General features: G+C 40.3%; 1 long non-coding RNA gene across 1 annotated transcript; it reads right to left on the minus strand.

The window, feature by feature from the left end:
* Window positions 1–996: 996 nt before the first annotated feature.
* Window positions 997–25,967, minus strand: LOC131912388 (uncharacterized). Its single transcript, XR_009379615.1, has 3 exons — window positions 25,812–25,967; window positions 3,867–3,987; window positions 997–1,107 (listed from the first exon to the last, which is right to left on the minus strand). It is a non-coding gene; the product is annotated as an uncharacterized LOC131912388 (long non-coding RNA).
* Window positions 25,968–27,421: the final 1,454 nt, after the last annotated feature.

A 27,421-nucleotide genomic window follows, 5' to 3' on the forward strand; every position in this document is an offset into this window, starting at 1 on the left:
ATTCTAAATCACACTAATTTCCAATGGTTCACAACATATACCCTGCTCTTGGTCTAGCTGTCTTGCAAGCATGCAGTCCATAAAGCTTACTGTGTAATTTTTAATCAGGTAACCTAATAAAATAATTTTTACACAAGAAACACAAAGAATATTTGCCTTAAAGCACCTGAGAATGTTGGAGAGCAAGAGTCTGGACATCAGACAGCTGGTGAATTTCTGAAGAGAAGTGCTGGGAACTGAGGGAATTGTGGGTGTCAGGGACAGCTTCAGCAACAGCAGGGAGAACACTGCTTCCTGGACCTTCTGATTGAATGTCCTTAGCATCTTAGACAACCAACCATGACAAAATCAGAGCCTGGAGTAATAACTGTAAGAATAGCACTTAGGAGAGCCTTCTGTCCTCCTGCTCCAAGGCAGGAGACACGCGACAGTCCTTTCCTCTTCTTTCGGGTGCTTTACTTTTCCCACAGATGATGAAAAACAGGACATCTTAGGTAAGGCCGGGACTGGGTAAGGACATAAGAAAGGATGTGAATGCTGAGGTTCCCAGAAAATTCCACCAGCACTGAAAGAACTGTGATAAGACGTCACAGGCTCACATGATAAACAAAAGGACTTCCTGGTGCACATCCCCACAGGTAAAGATGAAAAATCCTAGAATCAAGGTAATAGATATTTCCTTTCTCCTCTCTTCCCCATTCCTCTCCTCTCTTCTTCTCTTCCCCTTGTCTTTTCTCTTTATTTCTTCTATTTTCCTCCCCTTTCTGCCCCTCGCCTCCTCCTCTTTCCTCATCTCTCTCTTTGTCTGTCTCACTCCCTTCCTCCTCATCTTTCTGTCTTCAATTTGTGAGCACATAAGCTGATGTTAGGAGGGAAAATACTACACTTTTTAAGCCATCGTAAGCAGTGCCAGAACGGTATTTTACAAGGTTTGACTCATTGCATGACCCACCACCAGCCATTGAGGAACAAACTGAGAAAAGAAACTCATGAATGGCTCCCTGCATTGCACTCACTGTTCTGGAGTAGCTCTGTGTGACTTATGAAAGTCAACTAGAAGAAAGGTTGGGAGGAGCCACCGGGATGATAAAAATTGTGGATTTGACCCTGTAGACAAAGAGAAAGAATTGTCTCAATGAAATGTTTCTTTAAGTTTTCTTTTAAAAAAAAGAAGAAGAGAAAGAGGCAGGGGAGGGGGGAGGGGGTGGAGAGATTGCTTGAGAAAGGCAATTCTGACAGGAAGTACCAGGGAACCAGTTAGGGGGTTGTAATCATTCAGAACTGATGGAATAAAGTTTAGATATTGGCAACAGGAATGAAGCACACTGGTTAATAGACATATGGGAAGAAAGGGAGAAATTAGGAGAGATGGAAAACGACAGAGTATCACCATGATGTCTCTTCCATGACTCCTACGAGAAGGGGGCCTAGTCTTACCAGCTGTTCCACGGCCCAGTGAACAAGAGGGCCCCCTCTTAGACACCCACAGATGTGAGCAGTGAGAATGGAAGTTCTCACCAGCCCTCCCCCATTGGCAGCACCTGTGCAGCCCGTTAGCATTAATGCTGCCGTGGGCCCTGCCTTCTGCCCCCTTGTTGCATACACTTCTGCTTGGTACTCTTAGTTAATGCGATTACTGCTTTAACACGAGCCTCACTAGTAAATGCCAGACAAGAAAACACAAGGCTCTCTTTACTCATGCAGTATTAAATGTCCAAACATAAAACCAAACAGTGTTTGCATGCTCAAATATTTGCTCTGTACTTCTGGTTTGTTTTATTTGTGGTATCCTGTAGACTTCTTAGAACACGTTTTCCTCTGGACATAATTGAAGGGACCAGTGAATAATGGAAAACATAAATTTAATAAGTTAAGAAACTTTTTCAAAATTAAAAATGTCCTCATTTTGTCTTTTTCAAATCTAATCCCCATAAGAATTACATTTGGTGAGGGTTCAGTATTCATCCTCTAGGGTCTGTCTCTTGATAATCAATGGATTAGAAAGAATGATGCCCTGAATTGAATTCGGCTTCCCTAAGAAGTTCTGATGTGTGTGATCCATGTTAGAAATGGGTCTGGAGTGCTAACAGGGAAATAAAGGGTGAACTGTGTGATTCTATAGGTCACACTACAGCTTCCACGATGAGATTCTTCATTGGTTTTGGTTTTGGTTTTTCTTCTAAATTTCTCTGTTTTGCCGGGGAGGTTGTAAAAGCAGGGAGTGAATGCAAGGGGATGGGGAGATAAGTAGATCAGAGTGCATGATGGGAAATCCTCAAAGGACATATATACAGGAAAACACAGACATACATGCAGGAAAACAGCAATACACATAAAGTAAACAAATAATTCATTAAAAAAAGAATTAATAAAAGTTAAAAGAAAAATATTGTATGAAATATTTATATAATAAAAAGTTTGAAATGAAAATTATGAAACATAAAAAAAAAGAAAAGGGTCTGGGGTCCGAAGAAAATGACCACAAATCCAAATATTTCTGCAAGGCAAAAGTTTGTACTTCTGCAGATGGTGTAGAGCTGTGCTTAAGCAAGCAAGCACAGCCACAGGGGCCTGTGCCTCACTCAGAGTGTTCAGAGCTTAGCCTCACATTCTTATGAGGTTGGCTAATTCAAAACAGCGCTGTAGACAAGCAAGGGGCAACTTTTGAGAACAGAATGCAACCTTGAGCACACACTTTGCTGACTGAGAGGAGGACTTCTTGCCAGATGGAGTCTTATAAATCTCTTTGAAGATGGGAGTTTCTTTGTTTTATTTAACCCTCTGATAGAATATATATATAATATATATAATATATATATAATATACATAATATATATAATATATATATATATATTATATTCCCCACAGCCACTCTTTAAGAGAAATCTAGGATTTCTTTTTGTACTTGGACTATAGTACTATAAAAACATGTCAGAATTTGACCGCATTTACAAAGATTTTGCTTCTTCTCTCACTGTGTCGAGGTGGCACCATTAGCTTAGAAATCAGGTTCATTGATGCTTAACCTCACATCTTGTGGAAAGTACAACAAAGAAGTCTGAGAGACCACCAGTGGCTATCCTGCTTGACTGTGGGTGGCCACTGATCCCAGCAAGTTTGGTTTCATAAAAAGAACTCCATCATCAGGGATCACAAAAAATATGGTATTTGATGCTAGCTTCATGTCAAGGTCCAATGCACAACAAGTTTTCTTGTGGCAATAGTGGCTCTTAAATCCAGAGCAGATGGCTGGCTCAAGAACCAGATGTTAGAAGATTGAGACAATTTAGAGGGAAGCCAGGCACAAGAGGGCCATAGCAACCTTGGCTTCTCATTAATTCTGCAAGCAAAGAATCCAAGGCTGACTTCCACTCCTCACCATACTTCCTTCTGCTCACTGGTAACATTCCTTGGTCCATTACAAATGGAAAGGGTTTGATTCCAGAGCCTTTGGGAAATCCCTATTGATCCTTGAAGATGCTACTCTAGTATTCAGTCTTTGATGAAGTCTCTCAAGATTCCCATCCCAGCATCCCTTCTGTGTAACAAAAAAACATATTGCTGTGGTTATTTTCAATGTCTTGAGTTAGTCTATCAAGGAGAAGAGGGCTCATAAATCCCAGGGAGAAAATGAAATTTTTGAGGCTCAGGATCTCTTGAAATTTCTAAGATTCACAAGGCACTTTCTCCATGATAAGTATTTTGAAAAATCCCCCAATTAGTGGGTAACTCCACTAACACAATAAGTCAACTCAAGCTGAATTAAAAGTCCAGATTTAATGAGCAAAGCATCCTTGGGCGATCTCAGGGGAAGAGAAGAAACCATGTGGAATATCTATGGGCTGGATGTTAAATACTCTATTTACCAGCTTTGATGTCCCAGGAGCTTAGGGGGTGGCATGCCAAACCAGGGGTTGATGTGTTCCAGGAGTACCTGAGGCATCACATCTTTTGTTTTCTTGGTAGTGGGGAGTGCCTCCATCCATCCTGTAAAAGTATCAATAAGAGTTAAAAGATAACCAAACTTTTTTTTTTAATTTAATTTTATTTTACAATATAATTTAGTTCTACATATCAGCCATGGATTCCCTTGTTCTCCCCCCTCCAGCCCCCCTCACCTTCCCCCCAGCCCACCCCCATTCCCACTTCCTCCAGGGCAAAGCCTCCCCCAAGGATTGAGACCAACCTGGTAGACTCAGTCCAGGCAGGTCCAGTCCCCTTCTCCCAGGCTGAGCCAAGCGTCCCTGCATAAGCCCCAGGTTTCAAACAGCCAACTCATGCACTGAGCACAGGACCCGGTCCCACTGCCTGGATGCCTCCCAAACAGATCAAGCCAATCAACTGTCTCACCCATTCAGAGGGCCTGATCCAGTTGGGGGCCCCTCAGTCATTGGTTCATAGTTCATGTGTTTCCATTTGTTTGGCTATTTGTCCCTGTGCTTTATCCAACCTTGGTCTCAACAATTCTCGCTCATATAAACCCTCTTCTTTCTCCCTAATTGGACTCCCGGAACTCCACCCGGGGCCTAGCTGTAAATCTCTGCATCCAGTTCCCTCAGTCGTTGGATGGGGTTTCTAGCACGACAATTGGGGTGTTTGGCCATCCTATCACCAGAGTAGGTCAGTTTGGGCTGTCTCTTGACCATTGTAAGCAGTCTATTGTGGGGGTATCTTTGTGGATTTCTGTGTGTGATGTCTGCAATCTGTTTTATCCTGTATTATGAAGCCTGTGAATGAGGCAAACCTGTCTGTATTTTTAACAGGAAACTTAACTAAGGAGCAACCAATTAATGAGAAGCCAAGGTTGCTATGGCCCTCTTGTGCCTGGCTTTGTATTCCTGCCCCCTCCCTGTTTGTCTGTGGTCCCCTGTTCATCTGCCTGCTTCCCATGCTGTTGCTCTATCACTCCCCCAGTTTTTTTTTTCTCTTAGTGGCATTTTGGCAAGGCCAGCCCAAGTGCCCACTTTGATCTGTTCTCTCTGTTCCTGACTGCTCTCCCACCCCAAACTGGGTAAATAAAAGCCGGAGACACTGCTGCTTCATACCCAGCACATAGCTGTACACTCTCCTCCCCCAACAGCCTGGGAGACATAGCTTAAGCTGCTGTATTAAATTCTACCTGCCTGCTCCATCCACCCTTGACAAATCCATTCTCCCTACACTCTGCTACATCCTCCTCTCAATCCTCCGCTTGCTGTTCCAGCTCGCTCAAGCAGGCTTTCTTTCGATCTTGGGCAGCCTGTGCTGCTACTCTCTTTTTCAGTCCCCCACCCCCAAGCGTCTTCTTCTCCAGGCTCAGATGCCTGAGGCACTCCCGCTTGCAAACTTGTCACCCCACCCACCTCGGACCCTGCTGCCTGTGAGCCAGGCACCATGAGTGGCAGTTGTAAGTTGGCCATCTGACATGGTTTCCCTCGGAAGGTCTTGTTTGTCTCCCTGTTAAAAAAAAAAAGTCCCGCCTACTTTGTGTGTATGGATGGAAATGTGACTACTGTAAGCTTGTTTCTGATTGGTCTTGCATGCCTGAGTGTACATACATGTTCCATGTATCTCGGTAACAACTAGCCGCCTGGGCTCAGATTTTCCCTCTGGGTTTTTCTGGCCCTGAATCTGATGCAATGACAGAGAAAGTTATTTTATACTGTTCTACCTTATTAAACAAAAAGCAGCTAAGCAATTTGGCATGGTTTAACATCTGTAAAGTTTATAATTCCAAATTGGAACTGCTCTGGAAAATAACACATAGTCTGCCACTACCCTAATTAAGTACAGCCAGCCACTTGGGCAGCCACCATTTTGACTAAGGTTGAAAAAAAGGAGGTCATATGACTTCACCACCATCTTGAATGAGGGTGACCACATGGAGTGGCCCCACCAAGGAGACATTAAGTCTCCAATACATTTTAGCTATATGATAATCCCTGTCCTGTCCTAAAAACAAGGTTTATAAAAGGTAAGATTTAAAACAACACTGGTTTACTGAAGTAGTAAAGCTGCATCTCCATGCATTCATGTACAGGGATGTAACTTACTAGCAGCCAGATTTTGTAACCTAAGAATAAACCCCTCAATATTGATTTTAAAAACACTAAATTGTGCCGGGCGGTGGTGGCGCATGCCTTTAATCCTAGCACTTGGGAGGCAGAGGCAGGCCTGGTTTACAGAACAAGATCCAGGAAAGGCACAAAGCTACACAGAGAAACCCTGTCTCGAAAAACAACAACAAAGAAAGAAAACCAAAACAACAACAACCAAAAAAAAAAATCACTAAATTGTTTGCAATGTTAAAACTTGGCCTTGCCTTATGATTATGCCTTAGGATCATAGTTGAAAACTAGAGACTGAGATATTCCATCTAATCTTCTTGCTTTTACTAATTTTGGTAAGCTGTAGCTAATTGGGTAAACTGTATGTCCAGATTTAGCTTGTATATATGCTTTCTCAAAGCTAAGCCTAAACATTTGTCTAGTTCAGATATACCTAACAGATAATTATGGAAATGTGACTACTGTAAGCTTGTTTCTGATTGGTCTTGCGTGCCTGAGTGTACATACATGTTCCATTTATTTCAGTAACAATTAATCCTCAAGTGTTTCAGAGATCTAACAGTATGGTATTTTAATAAAAAAAGCTTCTTGTGATAGAGACATGCCAGCTCCTGGCAGCATTCTGTACTTCCTCAAAGGAAGATTGAAGAATGTCCACTTGTTTTAAATGCAACAAAGCCAGCCACCAAGTGGATAACTGCTATACCTTAACTGATGCCAGAACCCTGTCCAGACTGTGGACAAGCAGGACACTGTGGAAATGATTGCCCCGCTTTGCCGAGACAAAGTAGGTAGGTCACTCTCCCTAAATTCCTACTCCACGGGAAAGTTTGTCAGATCCTCTGATCTTGGCAGACGAAGACTGATACTTTGGGACTTCTGTTCCCGACGACCACAGAGAGACCTGGGACAGCTGTCTAGGTAACTGAAAAGCTGTCTCACTCCTGCTTACTCAGATCTGATGGCATTTGATGACTAGGGTACTGATAGCCTTACCAGCTTAACAGCTCTCCCCTAACCCCCAAGGCTACACCGTGCCATGTGGTCTTGTAAAGACTGGATTCTACCCAGGCCCAGCACCAGATGATAAGTATTTTGAAAAAATCCCCTAATAGTAGATAAGTCTGCCCATGCAGTAAGCCAAATCAAACCAAATTAAAAGTCCAGATTTAATGACCAAAGCATCTCTGGGTGATCTCAGGGGAAGAGGAGAGACCATGTGGAAGACCATAAATCAGACCTTAAAAGGGATGGTCTTGAGGAGCTCCAGGGAGGAGCTGCTGCTTGGTGGGCTTTCTACAGGTAGGGTCTGGAATGGGAGGAGTGGACCTGAGTTCCCAGCTGAACATCTGGGTGGGGTTTGGAATGGGGCCCAATCTGGGCCTTCCCAACATCCCACAGTTGCACAGAGCTATAAAAATTGCTAGAGACGGGAGACTTTTTGTTGGCCCAGTTGTCTGAAAGTTGTGTCAGGAGTTCGAAGGAGTTAGTTTTATAACTCATCACTCATGCTTGAATGAGCTTGTCAGTGAGGTAGCTGCCTTTGCAGCATCCATTCTCCTTCAAGCCACCGCTCAACCATATTCCTGTAAGCAGCTTCAGTCCTCTCCTTGCTTCACGCGGCTAGACTGGGAGGAAATGGTTTCTTTGGTCTGCTATCAGCAATTTCTCTGGAGTAATCCATCTGTGTGGTGATATATTGTGTACCCTAATAAACTTGCCTGAGGATCAGAGGACAGAGCCAGCCACTGGATTAGACATAGGGGTCAGGCAGCGGTAGCACATGCCTTTAATCTTATCATTGGGAGGCAGAGATTCGTCTGGATCTCTGTGAGTTCAAGGCCACACTGCAATCAGAGCCAGGCAGTGGTGGCATACAACTTTAATCCCAGCACTTAGGATCTCATGCCTTTGCTTGGGAAGCACACACACCTTTAATCCCAGGAAGTTATGTCTGGGCAGAGAAAGGTGTATAAGGTATGAGGAAACAGGAATTCACTCTCTTTAGGCTGAGGATTTCATAGAAGTAAGAACTAGTGACTGGCTGCTCTGCTTCTCTGATCTTTCAGCTTTCACCCTGATATCTGGCTCTGGGATTGTTATTAAAAGACCATCTAAGTTTCAAACAACATATCTGGAATAGCATTTGTTCACATGTACCCTGTAAAAGTCACGCAACACACACACATACACATACACACACACACACACACACACACACACACACACACACATGCACACACACAATTTTATCATAACCCGGGAAAATTTCACCCAGTTATTATTTTTCCCCCACTAAGTTTCCCCAGAGCACTCTTTCTGTATCTTCGCATCCCTGTTTCACAAGAAATGTAGCTGGCATGTGACAAACCCTCAATAAATATTTATGAAAGACCTAAAAATATATACATTTTAATTTAATATTATTTTTGAATTTTTAACTTTATTGAATAAAGTGTTGCAAATAAAAATCATATACATTTAAAACAAAAGTTAAAAATATATCTAAACATATATCTTTTCAACATTTATGAAAGGAAGAGGTTCAATTTTATCATCTCATAATTGCTTTGATATCTAAACTTCTGAGATATTCTATTGAAATCATTCAGAAGGGAAGAGATATATGCACATATACATGTATGTATGTACATATGTTGACAAATATAATGCTTTTGGCTTCTTCTTCTTAAACTCTACTATGTGCCGGGCAGTGGTGGCGCACGCCTTTAATCCCAGCACTCGGGAGGCAGAGCCAGGTGAATTTCTGTGAGTTCGAAGCCAGCCTGGGCTACTAAGTGAGTTCCAGGAAAGGCGCAAAGCTACACAGAGAAACCCTGTCTCGAAAAACCAAAAAAAAAACAAAAAACAAAAAACAAAAAAACTCTACTATGCATGCTGCTTGTGTTAAAAAGGGGTTTTCCTACAATTGTATAGGTCTTAGAGATGTATTTTCAATAGCTTCCAGCCGTAATGATGCATTTGGTGATGGGCAACACTAGGTATAGCATAAATTCAAAAGTTGGAGCTAGATCCCATCCTTAACTGAAACTGTGTCATGCATTTTAAGAAAGATGGCCCTGTATCTCATGCCAGATTCTGCACTGATATTTAGTGAGATACTGGGCATCCTCTTAATGTATTAAGACATCTTATTTGTGTCTGTAATAGAGACAAAATGATGGGACTATGTGAAATGAACACGTGAAGTCCTTCTCATGGTGTCTCAGGTATTCGTAAGTACAATATCTGTAATCTATCTCATTCAGTCTGTATGTTTGATTCATGATCCCTCATTTAAAAAAAAAACAGCTTAAGAATTGTAGAGAAGATATTTCTCTTTTTATGGTGTGAAAGCAAACAGTCCCAATGCCCAAATCAAGAAATGAAAGTAGAAGAAATAAAAAATTAACTGTTGTTCGTCAAAGGACCTCACATACATCCTTTCATCTCATGGGTGCCTGATCCTCATCACACTACACTGAAAACATGAAACATGTGGACCACTTCAGATGATATATGATGTAAGAATGACAAGTCAACTTGTAAACTGAAAATTGGTACAGTTGTAAATGCCAGGGGAAGAAAATAACAAAAGACTATAGCTACAGGATAGCAGGCTCCTCTCCTGGCACGAAGCTCCCAGCAAGACAGCTGTGGCTTTTCAATGATGGGTGTCTAATAGACAGGGGATTATTGGAATCTGAGGACTCCCTCAACCTAAAATAATTTTACATAATCATTTTATAATTTCAGTCAGTTCCAGCAAAGGAAAAAAAATGCGGATCAGAGTTTTAAAAAAAATGAACAAAATCTGCTGAGAATCTGATAATTAGGAGTCTCATTCTCTGTTAAGGAAGGAAGAAAAGGAATTAAGGAGGTTTAAAGTCCTTTGTGTGTGCCACATGCTCTGGATGGTCTGAGTTTTACACAGCCATTGGCCCCCTTTCCAGTGTTACAGCCTCATTTTAAACATAGCGAGCCCCTGACTTCTGAAACCTCCAAGAGTCAGAACATTCAAGAGGGACTTAGGTTGGGCAGAATTAGAATTTAAAGACATGGTAGATATTCTTGTAGGTGGGGACAGGGGTGAAGGGGTGTCAAAACAGCTTGACCACACAACTGCCATCACAGGCTTAGAGGCCCAGACACAACTTTTGTGACAGACAGGCTTACTAACAGGTAACACTGGATCCAGAAAAAGCCATAAGCTGACCCCACTCAGGGAGGGCCTGCATCTGAGGGAAAACACCTGACATTCCAAACATTCTCTATACCCCTAGACAAATGTCAGCCAACCAGGGCCCTCAATCCTGGAAATCCCCTCACCCCAACCTCTGCTATGGTAAAAACCCCACCCTGCCTGGGCTCGGGGCTCTCTGCTCTCACCACTGCATCCAACAGAGAGTCCAAGCTCCGAGCTTGAAAATAAAGGCTCTTTGTAGGGATTTGGTCTCCATGGTGATCTTTTGGGGGTCCCCATGATCTGGGCATAACATTCTAACTCTGGTCAGTACCTCCCTGCTCCCCTTACCTTGAAAGAAACTCTGGATTTGAGTTTTCTCCTGTGAAAACTATATCATAAATAACAAGTCAGAACAAGATGAAGCACTATGCCAAAACCAGATTCTAGATTTAATATTAAAAAATAAGTCATAGGACTGAAACTGTCTGTCATGCTGTGACCAGTGCCATAGATGAGTTCTCTTATTTCTCCTTGATCCATCCAGGGGCATATGGTATATGCCTTCCCTTTTGCTTTATGGTATATTTGAAGCAGAATGCTTTTTCTACCAGGTAGTTGAAAGCTCTAGGTGTCTTGCATCCTGTCCCTGGCCACTTCTTATCTTGAAAAGCAGTTTCTTAGGTTCTATATTGTTCATTGAATAGTGAAAATTTGATTGGGCCCCGAGCCCTTGTTAAGTAAGTTAACCCAGAGGAGAAACTAAATTTGGGATCTTGAACGACTGTGAGTGTTAGTTGCTTTTCTGTTGCTGGGATACCATGACTAAGGCAACTTACAGAAGAAAGAGTTTATTTAGGCTTGTGGTTTCAAAGAGATAAGAATGCACCCATCAAGTGGCAGGCACAGCTGCAGAAGCAGGAAGCTAACAGTTCATGTCCTCAATTACAATCGCAAATCAAAGAGAATGGAGGGAAGTGGAGTGGGAGTATTCATCTCAAAGCCCAGCCTGGGTGACATAGTTCCTCCAAGGCTACACCACCCAAATCTCTCTAAATAGCATCACCAACTAGGAGACAAGTATTCAAGCACCTGACTGTATGGAAAAAAATTTTCATTAAAATGACTGTAGCAATTTAACACTCAGACTTTAGTTACCTTAGCATTCATCCTGCTACAGATATCTAAAGAAAACAAGATAGAAACCCTAGCCTATTGGTTTAATTAATACCTCATTGTGCTATAAATCACTTTAATATTTTATTATATGCATTTACTAACTATATTACCTAGTATTCATTAGTACTGAATCTAACGCATCTCCTATTTGTATACAAATTTAAAAAATCAAGAGAGGTGTATATAATTTCAATCTGTTTCCCACACTTGGAAAAGTCCAATTATTTCTTTAATTATAATTTCTTGTGTTAGGATTTTTAAAAAAAGTTTAGTAATAAAAAGTAAAAGAATCAACAAACTTGGCAATGTTCCATCATGATAGGCTTTCCTAGTAGAAAGTTAATTCAATATATTTTTTTACATTCATATTTTCCCATAAGAATGAAAGTAAACTAAAACCATTGTTCTACAATAATTAGTCTTAATATGTATAGGCATTTTCAATACAATGTAAAGAAGATTAAATACTAAAAATCACTGCAAATTCTGTTATTTTATTTTTTAATATTCACACAATCTATTTGATCATATTCTTTCACCTCCCCTAACACTTCCCATTTCTTCTGTCATCCTGAGACTTAGCCATCCAATTTCATTTTCTTTCTCTCTCTTAAAAAAAAAACCCAAAACCAAACCCAAAATACACACACACACACACACACACACACACACACACCATGGAATTTTGTATTGGCCTATTGCTCCTGAGCATGAGGTATGCTTTGGAGTATGATGATATGCCCAGAGCCACTGAAGAAAACTGATTTTCTGTATCCCAGCAGCTATCAACTACATAGTTAAAGGTGGGCTCTGTGTCCACTGCCCCTTTTCTGTGTTGGGATTTTGTCGAGAATTCTGTTTTTAAAACATAGCTTGTAATAAGGCATTTTCATGAAAACTGTTCAAGAACTGTATAAGTTAAATACTTTTGAGAAATTAGCATTTCCTTGATATTAAAGTGATTTGAAAATTTACACTTCATTTGATAAATCAGGAAGTATTTAAAACTCTTTTCAGGATTACCACAGTAATCCACACTTAATAGGATTTGTTTTGTTACTAACATACAGCTATTTTGTTAAGAAAAACTAATACACTAATTAGAAAATTCATAACTAAAGCTTTACTAGTAGGATAGATCAAGTTGAAGATACAATATTAATATTTATAGATAAAGTAGAGGAACTGGACTATTCAATACAAGAAAATGAAAGTTTTTTAATAAAATGAATGAAAGGAACTTTGAAACGTCATAGAAAATATCAAATCTATGAACTACAAGGCATAGATGTATCCCAGGTAAATGGCATAGGTCATTCCACAGGATCATAGAAGGAAACGCCCCTAAATCAAAGACGCACATACCTATGCAGATAACAAGAAGCACACAGAGCATCAAATAGACTGGGAAAGAAACTCCCCATAGCATCTTATAGTTAAAACATCAAGTATACAAAACAAAAAGGGAGTATGGAATGCTAGAAAAGAAAATTCACAAGTCACACATAAAGGCAAAACCATCAGAATAGCAACTAACTTCTTAGTGGAAACTCTAAAAGCCAGAAGAACCTGGAGTAAAGCATCCCAAGTTTTACAAGACCAAAAAGGTCAAGATGACTTTACCCAGGAAAACTATCAGTACGGTTGAAGTGAAAAGAAAGACTTCCCATGATATAAGCGGACTAAAAGATCTCACGTCCATCAAGCATCTTTAACAGAACCCTTCAGACTAAAGGGAGCAGGAATAAGCAGAGCCAAGAGGCTGCAGAAAGAAAACAAGCAAAGCTATAATTACTGCTACACAGAAAAGGACCAAAAAAAGCAACAAAATGACAGCAACAAACATCTTTCAATAACATTAAATATAAATTGCCTAAATCCCGCAATCAAAGGCTGAAGTTAGTTGAACAGATCAAGACACAAAATCCAACTGGGAACACACCAGCTGAGCAGGCCAGGAAAATAGGTAAGCCAGCTGAAGACCTTCACCACTCCCTCCTCCTGTCCAAATCCAGTCCCCACTCTCATCCCTAGCATGGCAACAGAACATTAGCTGCAGCCTTTCTTTCCCCACCCCTCACAGACCATCCCTTCTAACCTCTCTGCCCTGACTCATCAGCCCCCAAGTCCAGCAGGCACCCCCTGCTAAACACAGGCCATGCCTGCCCATCAACTGGGTAGGCTGCCTGCAGATCTTCTCTTTTCTCTTATTCCCCCAGATCCAGTTCCTTAGTGTCATCTCCAGTTCTTCAGCAGAACACCTGTGGCAGCCTTTCCTATTCCCTACCCCCCCCCCAGTTCCCATCCTCTGAGGATCCCACAAACCTTTCCATTCTAACCTCCCTCCCCCAATTCATTGCTTTGCCCAGCCCCCAGTTGGTTGATGGCTGGCTGATCTGCACCTCTCCTTCTGCTCCTCCAGAACCAGTCCTCTCAATCTTATCCAGCTCTGTAGCAGGAAACCTGCTGTGGTCTCCCTTTCTTCTTTGACCCCATCCTCAACAGATCACAAAGACTTTCTCCCCCAACCTTCCTTCCTTAACTCATCCCAGTATCCCAGCCTCTAACGCCAACAGACATTCCTTGGGAACACACTAGTTGAGAAGGCTACAGAAACTAATAAGCTAACTGAACACCTTCACCACTTCCTCATCTCTCCAAACCCAATCCCCCAGTCTCATCCCTATCTCTGCAACTGCACACGTGCTACAGATGGTCATCCTCCTTTGCCTATATCTCCAGTGGATCCCAGGCTTTCCCCTCCTGATCTCCTTCTCCCTACATGTTGCTTTATGCCAGCCCTCAACTCCAACAGGCATTCCCCACTAACTCACAGACTACTCCTGCCAGGGAAGCAGTAGGCCTGCTGGAGATCTTCTCTCCCTCCAGTCTTCTAGATCCAACCCCCAGTCTCATCCCTAGTCTATAGCAGACCCTCTGGAGTGATCTCTCTTCAAATGTTTTTATTTTCAGAAGAATAAATAAGAAGATCCTGGTTGAACACTTTACCTTTCTCCCTCCTGTGAATACCTTCAGACCTCTAGCCTATCAGCATTTCTAAGTGTCAGCTCCCAGTACCCAGAAACACATTTTACATGGAATCCCCAGTGGCCATAAATCAGGCCAAAGCAAAAGAAATATCAGATCCAAAGCAAATTTCCTACCCGGAAACACATAGCCATCACACTCTCCAAAAATTCAGAAAGAAACAGAAACCAAGAAACAAAACATGTGCCCAAAAAAGACAAATATAAAAACATGCACCTAGACCTAAAATCAACCCAATCCCAGATGCCTAGACACCAAGGTAAAAACATAATAACAGCCAGGACAGTGTGTCGCCACTAGAGTTCAGTTATCCTACGACAGCAGTCCATGAATATGCCAACATAGATGGAACACATGTACACACATACACACACCAACAACAATAATAACAACAACAAAATAACAGGAATCAAAAATCATTGGCCATTGATATCTCTCAATATCTATGGTATCAATTCCCCAATAAAAAGATACAGACTAAAAGAATGGATTCAAATACAGAATCCATTCTTTTATTGCATTCAAGAAAAATACCTAAACATCAAGGATAGACATTACCTCCAGGTAAAGGGTTGGAAAAAGATATCCAAAGAAAACAGACCTAAGAAGTAAGTTGGTGCGGCCATTTTAATATCTAACAAAATAGACTTCAAGCCAAAACTAATCAAAAGAGATGAGAAAGGACACAACATACTCATCAAAGGGAAAATCCACCAAGGTGACATTTCAGTTCTTAACATCTATGCCTCAAACACAAAGGCACCCAAGTTTGTAACAGAAACACTCCAAGAGCTGAAATCATGTACTGGCCCACCCATGTTGGTAGTGGGAGAGTTTGATACCCCACTCTCACCAATGGACAGATCATTCAGACTAAAACAAAACAGAGACATACTGGAGCTAACAGATGTTATAAATAAAATGGACCTAAAAATATTTACAGAACATTCCCCCCAAACACAAAATAGAAATATACTTTCTTCTTTGCACCTTATGGAAATTTTTCCAAAAATGATCACATACTCAGACACAAAGCAAGTCTCAATAAATACAAGAAAACTAAAATAACTCTCTGTATTCTATCAGATCACCAAGGATTAAAGCTGGATATCAGCAACAGAAAGCTTACAAACTTGTGGAAACTGAGCTAATGTCGACTGAATGAAAAATAGGTCAAGACAGAAATAAAGAAAGAAATTAAAGACTTCTAGAATTCCGTGAAGATAAATTCATCAATAATACCCAAACTCATGAAACAAACAATGCATGTGGTGCTAAGAGGAAAGTTCTTAACACTAAGTGCCTACATTAAAAAAATAAGAAAATGAAAAAAAATTTGGAGTCTTACTAGCAACTTAACAGCATACCTGAAAGCTCTAGAACAAAAAGAGGTAAGCATACCCAAGAAGAATAAATGGCAAGAAATAGTCAAACTCAGGGCTGAAATCAATAAAACAGAAACAAAGAGAACAATACAAAACAATCAATAAAATAAAGAGTTGGTTCTTTGAAAAAATCAATAAGCTAGAAAAACCCTCAATTAAACTAACTAAAAGATGAAGGGAGAATATCCAGATTAATAAACATAACAACAGATAAATCCAGAGGAAATCCAGAGAATCATAAGGACATACTTTGAAAACCTCTACTCTACCAATTGGAAAATCTAAAAGAAATGGATAATTTTCTCGATAGGTACAACTTACTGAAGTTATAACAAGATCAGTTAAACAATCTAAATAGATCTACAGCTTCTAGTGACATAAAAGTAGTCATTAAAAGTTTCCCAATCAAAGAAAGTCCAGGACCAGATGGTTACAGTGCAGAATTCTACCAGAATTTCAAAGAAGAGTTAACACCAATACTCCTCAAATTACTCCACAAAATAGAAACAGAAGGAACATTGTCAAATTCATTTTATGAGACTGTAGTAACCCTGATACCCAAACCACATAAAGACTCAACAAAGAAAGAGAATTACAGACCAATTTTCCTCATGAACACAGATGCAAAAATTCTCAATAAAATACTTGCAAATGGAATCCAAGAACACATCAAAAAGATCATCCACCATGATCAAGTAGGTTTCATCCCAGAGATGTAGAGATGGCTCAACATATGAAAATCAGTCAACGTAATATATTATATATAATATATAATATAGTAGTATATATTATATTAATATAATAATATAAACAAACTGAAAGAAAATTGCAGAAAGAGCCTTTGAAAAAAATCCAACACCCCTTTATGATAAAAGTCATGGAGAGGGCTGGAGAGATGGCTCAGAGGTTAAGAGCACTGGCTGCTCTTCCAGAGCTCCAGAGTTCAACTCCCTGCATCCACATGGTGGCTCACAACTATCTATAAGGAGATCTGGTGCCCTCTTCTGGCCTGTAGGCATACATACAGGCAGAACACTATATACATAATAAATCAATCTTAAAAAGAAAAAGAAAAAACCCAAAAATATAATAATAATAATAATAATAATAATAATAATAATTAAAAAAGTAATAATAACAATAATAATACAGAAAATAAAATTTAAAAGTCATAGAGAGATTAGGGATATATGGGACATATCTAAACATAATAAAGATAATATATAGCAACCTGATAGCCATCATTAAATTAAATGGAGAGAAACTTAAAGCAATGCCAGTATAATCAGGGACAAGACAAGGCTGTTCACCCTCTCTGTATCTATTCAATATAGTACTTGAAGTTTTAGCTAGAGCAATAAGACAACTGAAGGAGATCAAGGGGAAACAAATGAGAAAAGAAATAAAGCATTGATAATTGCAGATGATATGATAGTATATGTAAGCAATTTCAAAAATTCAACCAGGGAACTCTTACATTGATAAACATCTTCAACAGAGTGATTGAATACAAAATTAATTTAAAAAATCAGTATCCCTCCTATATACAAATAATAAATGGGCTGAGAAAGAAATCAGGGAAACAACGTTCTTCACAATAGCAACAAACAATATAAAATATCTCAGGGTAACTCTAACCAAGCAAGTGAAAGGTTTGTATGATGAGAACTTCAAGGCTTTGAAGAAAAACTGGAGAAGGTATCAGAAGATGGAAAGATCTCCCATGCCCATGGATCAGTAGGATTAACATAGTAAAAATGACCATCCTACCAAAAGCACTCTACAAATTCAAAACATTCCCCACCAGAATTCCAACACAATTCTTTACAGACCTTGAAAGGACAACTCTCAACTTCATATGGAAGTAAAAGCTATGATAGCTAAAACAATCCTGAACAATGAAAAAACTGCTGAAGGTCTCACCATCCCCGATTTCAAGTTGTACTACAGAGCTATAGTAATAAAAACTCATGGTATTAGCATAAGGACAGACATGTTGATCAATAGAATTGAATTGAAGACCTCCCCCCCCCACATAAATTCACATACCTATGGACACTTCATTTTTAGTTGTTTTTTTTTTTTTAAAAAAAAAAAAAAGCCAGAAATACACACTTGAAAAAAAAGAAAGCATTTTCAACACATGGTGCTGGTCTAACTGGATGTCTGCACATAGAAGAATGCAAATGGATACATATTTATAGCCCTGCACAAAACTCAAGTCTTTGTGAATTAAAGACCTCAACTTAAACCAGACACACTGACCCTGGTAGAAGAGAAAGTGCAAAACAACCTTGAATACACTGACACAAATGACAACTTTGATAATGGAGGCACTAAAATCAACTAATAAATACGACCTCATGAAATTGAAAAGCTTTTGTAAGGCAAAGGACACCATGAATTGGACAAAGAGGCAGCCTATAGAATGGAAAAAGATTTTTCCCAACTCTACATCTGATAGAAGTCTAATATCCAAAATACATAAAGAACTCAAGAAATTAGATATCAAAAAACCAAATAATCCAATTATAAAATGGAGTACAGATCTAAACAGAGAAAATAGAGGAATCTCAAATGTCTGAGAAACACTTAAAGAAATGTTTAACATCCTTAGTCATCAGGGAAATACAAATCAAAACTACTTTGAGATTCCATCTTACATCTGTTAGAATGACTAAGACCAATAACACAAGTTACAGTTCATGTTGATGAGGATGTGGAGCAAGAAGAACACTCTCCCATTGCTGATGGGAGTGCCAACTTGTACAGCCACTATAGAAATCAATACGCCCATCCCTCAGAAAATTTGGAATTGATTTACTTCAAGACCCATCTATATCACATTGGGCATATACCCAAAGGACACCCAGTCCTACCACAAGGGCACTCGCTCAACTATGTTCATTGCAGCTTTACTCATAATAGCCAGAACCTGGAGACAATCTTAATGTTCTTTAATACAAGAATGGATAAAGACCACGTGGTACATTTACACAATGGAGTATTATTCAGCTGTTAAAAAAATAACATCATGAAATTTGCAGGCAAATGAATAGAACTAGAAAAAAAATCATCCTAAGTGGGGTAACCCAGATCCAGAAAGGCAAACATGGTATGTATTCACTTATAAGGGGACATTAACTGTTAAAGAAATGATAATCATTCTGCAATCCACAGACCCTAAAAGGTTAGGTAAAGAAGAGGGCTCTGGGGGAACTCATGGATCTCCCTGGGAGGGGAAATAGAATAAATTTTGCAGGTAGACTTGGGGGTGAATTTAGGCAGGAGCAGGAGGTAGAGGAGAGGATAGAGGGAGATGGTATGGAGAAAGACAGCTGGAAATGGGGAGAATTGGGGAAGTGTAAATCTAGTGCAGGGAAACTTCCTGTAATCTATGAAGGTGACCCTAGTGAAGACTCCTAGTAATGGAGGATATGGAGTCTGAATTGGGCATCTTTTGTAGCCAGGGAAGGCTTCCAGTGGTGGGACTGGGTTGTAGTTGGTGGAGTTGCTGGCCTAGGGTTCCTGTCAAGATCCCTAAACAATCCAAGCTGATGCTAGGACTGAAGGTTGCTCTCTGAAAACTGACAGCAGGGCCCCAATGCCAAGGACAACATCCACACAGCTCATTGAGCATAAACAGGTTGAGCTCCTGTGTTCTAGTCTCTTTGACCCAAGATGATACTCTTCAGGTTAAGGAAAGAGAAACCTGAGCACCAACCCAGCCACAAAGCTCCACCTAAATCTTTCCTGCCTGCAAGATGTGCTGGGGTAATGGTGACATAGAATTTGTGGAAATGGCCAACCAAAGTATGGTTTAACTTGAGGCCTATGCCACAAGAGGGACTCCATTCTCTATAGTGCCTAGATGGCCAGGAATCATCGGAAGCTGGGTGGCCAAGAGACTGAGGGTAGAACCAAACATGATGAAAAAAAAAAAAAAGATTCCTAGTGTTGTGCTATCTTCAAGACTGGTGCCTTGTCCAGTCATCATCAGAGACACTTCCTCTGGCGGCAGATGGGAGGGGTGCAGAGACCCACAGCCAGACATTATGTGGAGACAGTCTCTAACCTGGAGGTCTTCATTGGGTCCCTCCCCCAGGAGATCAGGGAACAGTGTGGCAGAGGGGAAGAAAGCCTGTAGGAGTCAGAGGAAATGGAGCACACCAGGAAAACATGGCCCACTGAATCAACTAAGTAGGGCTCACATGGGCTCACAGAGACTGACGCAACAAGCACGGGGCCTGCATGGGTCTGCTTCAGGTCCTCAGCATATGTCATGGCTGTTAGCTTGTTTTTGTGCGTGTGGGAGTGGAAGCCCTAATGGTAGGAGTGGGTACAACTCTGACTCCTTTGCCTGTACTTAGGACTCTTTTTCCTCCTATAGGGTTGCCTTGTCCAGCCTCAATTGGAAGGCTTTTGCCTTGTCTTATTGTATCTTGTTCTGTCCTATTTAACTGTTGTCTCTTAGAGGCCTGCTTTTTTCTGAAGAGGAAATTGAGGGAAAGTGGATCTCTGGGAGAGGGGAGATAGGGAGTGTATCTGGGAGAAGTAGAGGGGGGAAACTGTGATCAGAATGTAAAAAATTAAATAAAAAGCCCTATGACTAAAACCAGTCTAGGCCCAGATGGATTCACAGCAAAATTATTCCAGACTTTCAAAGAGCCACAGCCAATAATTTTTAAATTATTTTTTAAGAAAGAAGGAGAGCTTCCAAACTCCTTCATAAAGCCATTATTAAAATTAACATCAAAACTAGGAAAAGATACAACAACAACAATGAAGAAAGCTATGGGCCAATATCTCTGATAAATGTGGATGCAAAAATCATTAATAGAATACTTGCAAATGGAATACAGGCATAAGAAAAACCATCACCCACCATAAATTGGATTTATCCCTGAGATGCAAGGATGATTCAACATACATATTAATAAATCGTAATTAATTATGTAAATGGACTTAATGACAAATATTACATGATTATCTGGACAGGACAGGGCTGCCCACATCCCTGCTCATTTTCAATATAGTGCTTAAAGCAGTAGGAACAGCAATAAGAAATTAAAGGGCTACAAATAAGAAAATAAGTCAAATTATCTCTATTTGCACATGAAATCTTAAACATTCCACCATAGTACTTACAAAACTCATGAGCACTTTCAGCAAAGTGGCAGGATACAAAAATAAACTCCCAAAAATAAGTGTTCTTCTCATATACCAATAATAAGATGCTGAGAACAGGCTCCCATTCACAATAACCTCAAAAATATCTAAAAATAAATCTGACCAAGGAGGCAGGAGATCTCTGAAGTGGAAACATTAAGTTTGTGAAGAAAGAGATTGAAGAAGACACTAGATAATACAAAGACTTCCCATGTTGGTGAATTAGTAGAATTAATATTATGAAAATGACCATTATTCCAAAAGCAATTTGGCAATCCAATCCCAATCAAAATTCCCTTGACAGTCTTTACAGAAATAGAAAAAAACCCTTAAAGTTTATATGAAACCACAAAAGACCTCAGATAGCCAAAGAAAATCTGGACAAGAGAATAATACTAAAAGGATTATCATTCCAGATTTCAAGACATATTACAGAGTAATAGTGGTAAAATAAGGTACTAGAGCAAAAAAAAAAAAGTAAATTGATGGAACAAATAAAAGACTCAAATATGAGTGCACAAAATTACAGCACGTGGCAGTTGGAAAAGATGCCAAAAAGACACAATAGAGGAAAAATGGTGTCTTCAACAAATGGTAATGGGAAAACTGGATGTTGACATCTAAAAGAATAAATCAGGCCCCTATCTCTATCCCTTCACAAAAATCAACAGCAAGTGGAATAAAGAGGTCAATGTGAAATATGAAATGCTAGAATGTCTAGAAGAAAACACCCTACAAGATATAGGTGTACGAAAGGACTTTCTGAATAGGGCTCTATTCACTCAAGAATCAAGACCAACAACTGACAAACTGAAGTGCTTCTATATATCCAAGGAAACAGTCTACTGAGCTGGAAGCCCACAGAGTGGAAGAGACTCTTGCTAGATGTATATCTGATAGAAGGTGAATATCCATAATATATAAAGAACTTAAAAAAACTAAGAATCAAGAAAACAAATAACCTGAAAGAAAGTGGGCTATAGATCTTAACAGAGTTCTCAAAAGAAGAAATAAAAATGGCCAAGAAATAACTCCAAAGGTATTCAACATCCTTAGCAATTAGGGAAATACAATTTAAAGTACTTTTAGATTTCATCCTACCCCAGTAGCTGAAATCAAGAAAAAAACTGACAAGAAAGCTGATTGCAAACTGGAACACGAACTCTGGAAATCAGTGTGCAGAGTTATCAAACAGCTAAAAGTAGATCTACCACATGACCACCTGTCCCCTCCACAGCATATGTCCAAAGGACTCAACATCCTACTCCAGATACTTGCTCAGCCATGTTCATTGCCACTCTATTGACAATAGCAAGAAATGCAAACAACCTAAATGTTCTTCAGTGGTTGAATGGATAATAAAAATGTGGTACATATACACTATGGGACACTATTCAGCTGTAAAGAAAAATGAAATCATGAACTTTGCAGGTAAATGGATAGAATTGGAAAATATTATACTGCATGAAGTAATGCAGATCCAGAAAGAAAAATGCCAAATGTTCTCTTGTTTGTGGATCCTAGCTCTGGATCTTTAAATTTGGGAATAACCACACACACACACACACACACACACACACACACACACACACACACAAACACACACAAACTGTAGAAGTCAAGAAAGTAGAAAGTTAGCATGGGAGGAGGTGGGGAGGGGCTCATCTTTCCTCTCCACGTTCTATTCTTTCCCTTGTTTTATGTATTTTAAATTTTTTATCAGTGGATTCTGCTGGAATATCTGTTGCAGATAAGCACTGGAGGGCTCCTGTTGCAAATCATCCTCTGGTGCTATGGAAGGATCTTTCTACTAGTACTTGGAGGGGACTCAATCAGATGTTGTTGTGGGCCCGCGGTTCTGTTTGTGTCTTTCCACAGGACAATGAGGTTCCTCTTTGGGTTCCTGAGTGCTGTGTGTGTCCTGTGGCTGCTGCCGAATCCCTGTGGCAGAGACCTATTGGGCCTTCTTGAAAAACTCTCCCCTTCTGATGCCAGTGGGGATTGAGAACCCAAAATGGCCAGCCTTTACAAGCATTAACATAAGCCTAAGAACTGTAGCCACGCAGTTGGATTCTTCAGAAGGTAATGTATGGTAACTGCTTTTTCAAGTATGTTTGAGAACGTGTCACCCAAGCACCTTGGAGATTAAGAATAACCCTGAAGGTCACTGACCTCCATTTGTTAACAATACCATGCCAGCTAAACCTTTTCATTTTCGCAAACTTATTCAAACTGGTGTAGTACCTACTTTTCAGGAGTGGCTCTGTGCAACATTTATGGCCTCCTAAAATTCTTATATAACCCCCTTTAAAGATACCTTTAAATTTGTGAGCCTAAAATGTAGCCATTATGAGACCATTAGTTCTGCTCCTTGTGTGCTATCTCTGTTTTTCTTTGTGGTTCTTAGATGTTTTTTTTGCAGAGCTGCCAGCTTAAGTTGTGCTGGGATCAAGAAAAATGGGCCTTGGTGGTTCATGTTCCTGGAGTTGTGTCCATGCTAGTGGACCATGGCAGTAAGACACAGATGGTGCTCACACGCTTCAGAAAAGAATTTGACATCACTGCTTCTGTTGTTGCTATTATAGTGGTGGTGGCCACCGCTGCTACTGTTTCTGGGATTGCTTTTTCACAGTTGGTTACTACAGCCAGCACAGTGGAGACCCTGGCAACAAAAGTAGCTACTACAGCTAATTACTCCTTCATTCTATTGGGCATGATAAATTTAATTCAGCAGTTATATACATTTTGATTGGCTTTGGTAGTTATAAAATTTATAAAACTCAAGTTCCAGTTGCTTTTGGGATACCATCTTATGAGGACTCCAATTTGCTATAAGGCTAGCTAAGGAAGAAAATGGCTCAATTGCCATTAACCTATTGGCTATGGGTGGGTTAGGACTTCTGTTGGTCTTTTCTGTGTCAAACGTACAGATTGCAAGCCTAGCACCACTTTGAGATCTTTGGCAGCAGTTAACTCTGCAGCTCACACATGGTTGAGCCTGTATGGTAATAAGTATTCAGTGACAGGTAATTCTTGGAGGGTACTCACCAACCTAAGACAGAGAGCCTGTGTGGCCTGGACAGGTGTCTCCATGACGGATAAGATGACGTGCTGACGTCCCTAAGACAGAAGCTCATTTTTTAGTAAAAAAGGGGGACCTGTTGGGCCCTGACCCCCCATTTCCAGTATCTGTTGCCTTTCTTGCTGACCTTGACCAGATGTCCTCCCTATACTGATTCCCTGCCAGTTTCCTTCCACCTGAATGCTCACTGGAGGTTCTTTGTTTGTGTATCCTGCATTTGGTGTAAACAGCTAGGATGCAAGAATGTAAAACATCTGTAGCGAACTTCTGCCCTCCAGGGTTCTCCCATTGTGATGTAAGCCTGTATTTAAGGCCTCCTCCATCCTTCAATAAATGGCATTCTACTGAGACAAATGACCGGCTGTTCTTGTCTCTGTTTGATCTTCAGTCCCTTTCTAGGACATGGTGAACAGGTAGTAATGCAGGCATTGCTGCTACAGGTTAGTTGGACATAGAGCTATGAATGGGAAAATGGGAAATGGGGTCACAGTAACAGCAGAGAGAGGAGAAAGGATAACAGAGAGGGGGAGAAGAGAAGAAGAGATAAATAACAGTATGGTTGTTTGAAAAAGCCATAGCAAAACATAATTTTATAAATTTACTCCCAAATGCATATAATACTTATGTGTGTATACATACATATAAGTACATAAAGGATAAATGGTCAGACAGATAGGTGTAGTTTACATGGAATGATGTCACATGGGGTGATGCTGCTCCCTCCAAGAGCCATAGACTGTCTAGCAAACACTCTAGTACAAGGCATGGAAATCTCCCTTCAAGTTGTTGGTCCATGGAATCCAAAAGACTCCCAAAAGAGCACAGGCTATTGCCACTGCCCTTGTTTGCCTCCCATAACTTGAAGGTAGGACCCTATTGCGGAAGACATCACACACATAGAAGACAAGATCTGGAGGAATTAAGCTGGAGCTGACCTAGAAGCCTCCTACCTAAGGGCTAACTCTCACAGTATCATAAATTTCTATGCAAGCTACCAAAAGAGAAATCTATCAATAGCAGCACCCACATGTAATGCCTGCAAAACACAATGACTGGCCTAGCAAAATATCCCTCATGGTGCCATAGTGGCACTTTCACATTGGTGGTGATTGACAGCCATTTAACAGGAAGTAGGGTCCTTTCAGTAGGCAGGATTCATTAATGACACTGTACATCTTACCAATTACTCAGGGCTGGACAGGACATAGATCCTACAGGAGAAACTATTCTGCCATCATCCCCAAAACAATATACTTCCTATATATTCAGTCTTACATGTACAGATTCGTGTAGCTCTCACCCTCATCAAGGTGGCTTTTATTTTTTTCTTGCAACATGTGGAAACTATTAGAGAAGTTCACAACTGGCTGAAATATGGAGAATAAGTGATCATGGGTGTCCAACCCCAGTTGATATGTCTACAACACAACCCACACACCTGAAGTTTGTGACTAATTGTCTCAGAGTGGCTGTGCTGTGAGCAGTCTTTCCTTCCTCTTCACTATGTCCAGCTCATTATAGGCCAAGAGGCCCCTATGACAACTTCCAGAAACAAAGTCCCAGAAGCCCAAGACTGACTTGGTTAGTGGCCTTGACAAAGAGTACTAAAGGGCTATGCTCCTATGTCACCTCTAGACTGTCATTTCCCATTAACAGAGCTCTGAGGTATTAAATCAAAAGGCTTTGAAAATCCAAATAAACTCCATCTGCCGCCTCACCCTTTCCTTACGGTCTTCTGAGTGATCCAGATGCCTTGTTCCATTCATGTTAAATGAGGGATAAAGTCGGAGATGAAAGCTGAGGTTTTCCAGTTACAGAAGAAACATTTCCCTTTACTAAGATGGACATCTCCTTTCCTTTCCTGCTCAGGCCGCATAGTGTTCTGCTAGTCAATTATTAACATAGAACCATGGTTACAGGTTCCTTAGCTTGGTACAAACGTCACAAGGACTGAAGCCTGCAGTATAAATAGAGTCAGACACAGCTTGGGACACATAGTCAATGGTGAAAAGACTCATAAGTATATTCTGAGCTCCAGCACTGCCTCACACTGAGACTTCTGCTGCTTTCCAGGACCTACTGTGAGGTGCCGCGTTGATATCACTCCACAGGAAGTACATGAAGATATTTGCCATGTAGACTGAAAAAGTACTTTGGTACCCAAGAAAACAGAAAACTGAGACATATCTCTAGAGTATCACAATCTTGTTTCCAGTGCATGGAAGCAATTCCAGTGTAATATTTTATGAATGAATGAATACTGAGTGGATTACTGAGTGGATTATAATATTGGATAGGGGAAAAAGTCAGGTTTAATGTTATGGTTTTGCTTCACTGTTACCAAAGTATGTGTAGCTTATCCAAGAACACACAAAAAATATATTTTGTAGCTGAGGTTAAAGAAGTTCTATCTAACTTCAAAAAAAAAAAAAATCAAAGGATGTGATGGATACACATGCCTGTAATCCCAGTAGTCAGGACGCTGAGACAGTTGGGTTGAAAATTCAGTGTCAGCCTGGGCAATATAATAAGACTGGTTATGTCTTCAAAAAAAAATGAATACAAAACCCAAAGAGTGCAACTCAAAGTAATGAGAACTGCAATTTTCCTTCAGATGTAATCTGCATTTTTAGCTGCTGTGCCTACTGTGAGTGGAATATTTAGCTTCTCAGATTTCTGCACAGGAGATTCCAACCTGTCCTCTGCCATTGAGATAAGAAATGCACCCTTTCTTTGGGCACTACCCAACTGTCTACCCATTTTTGAAGGCATGTGACATCTTGCAGGTATCACCATTAAACACCAACTCACAGCTCTTGATACCATAACTTTTTGGGCCAGGTATTCAACGGTGACCAGGGCCCTCTGTTCTCTCAGCTGTCTGACTTCTCAGGCCATGTATTCTGTAGGTAATCAGGGCTCTCCATTCTCTCAGCTGTCTTTCTTACTATGAGATCTTTTCTTCTAACTTCCCTACCCCTTTTCTAACCAACTTCCTATCCCCAACTATTTTCCAAAGATGCAAGTTGCAGAAAACAAGGAAGCAGTAACAATGATCTTTCTGGGTGTAACCTGAGTATGGGTTGCTTTTCCCACCCAGAGTGAAGTGTAGAAAGAGCTAGATTGTGTATGAGACAGATGATGGGATACATATCTCTACCTCAGCCACTGGGAAAGTGTTAAATATTATTATAACACAGTCAAAACCTGCTGAAAGTATTATTCATGAGGATGGTAAATTCTTGAAGTTGTTATTGCAAACATTCCTTCTGAGGTTCATTCTCCTGCAAATACTCTAAGGCTTTGGGAAATGTGTAAAATGACTCCA

This window comes from Peromyscus eremicus, chromosome 6 (genome assembly GCF_949786415.1).
Source record: "Peromyscus eremicus chromosome 6, PerEre_H2_v1, whole genome shotgun sequence".
NCBI classification, from domain to species: domain Eukaryota; kingdom Metazoa; phylum Chordata; class Mammalia; order Rodentia; family Cricetidae; genus Peromyscus; species Peromyscus eremicus.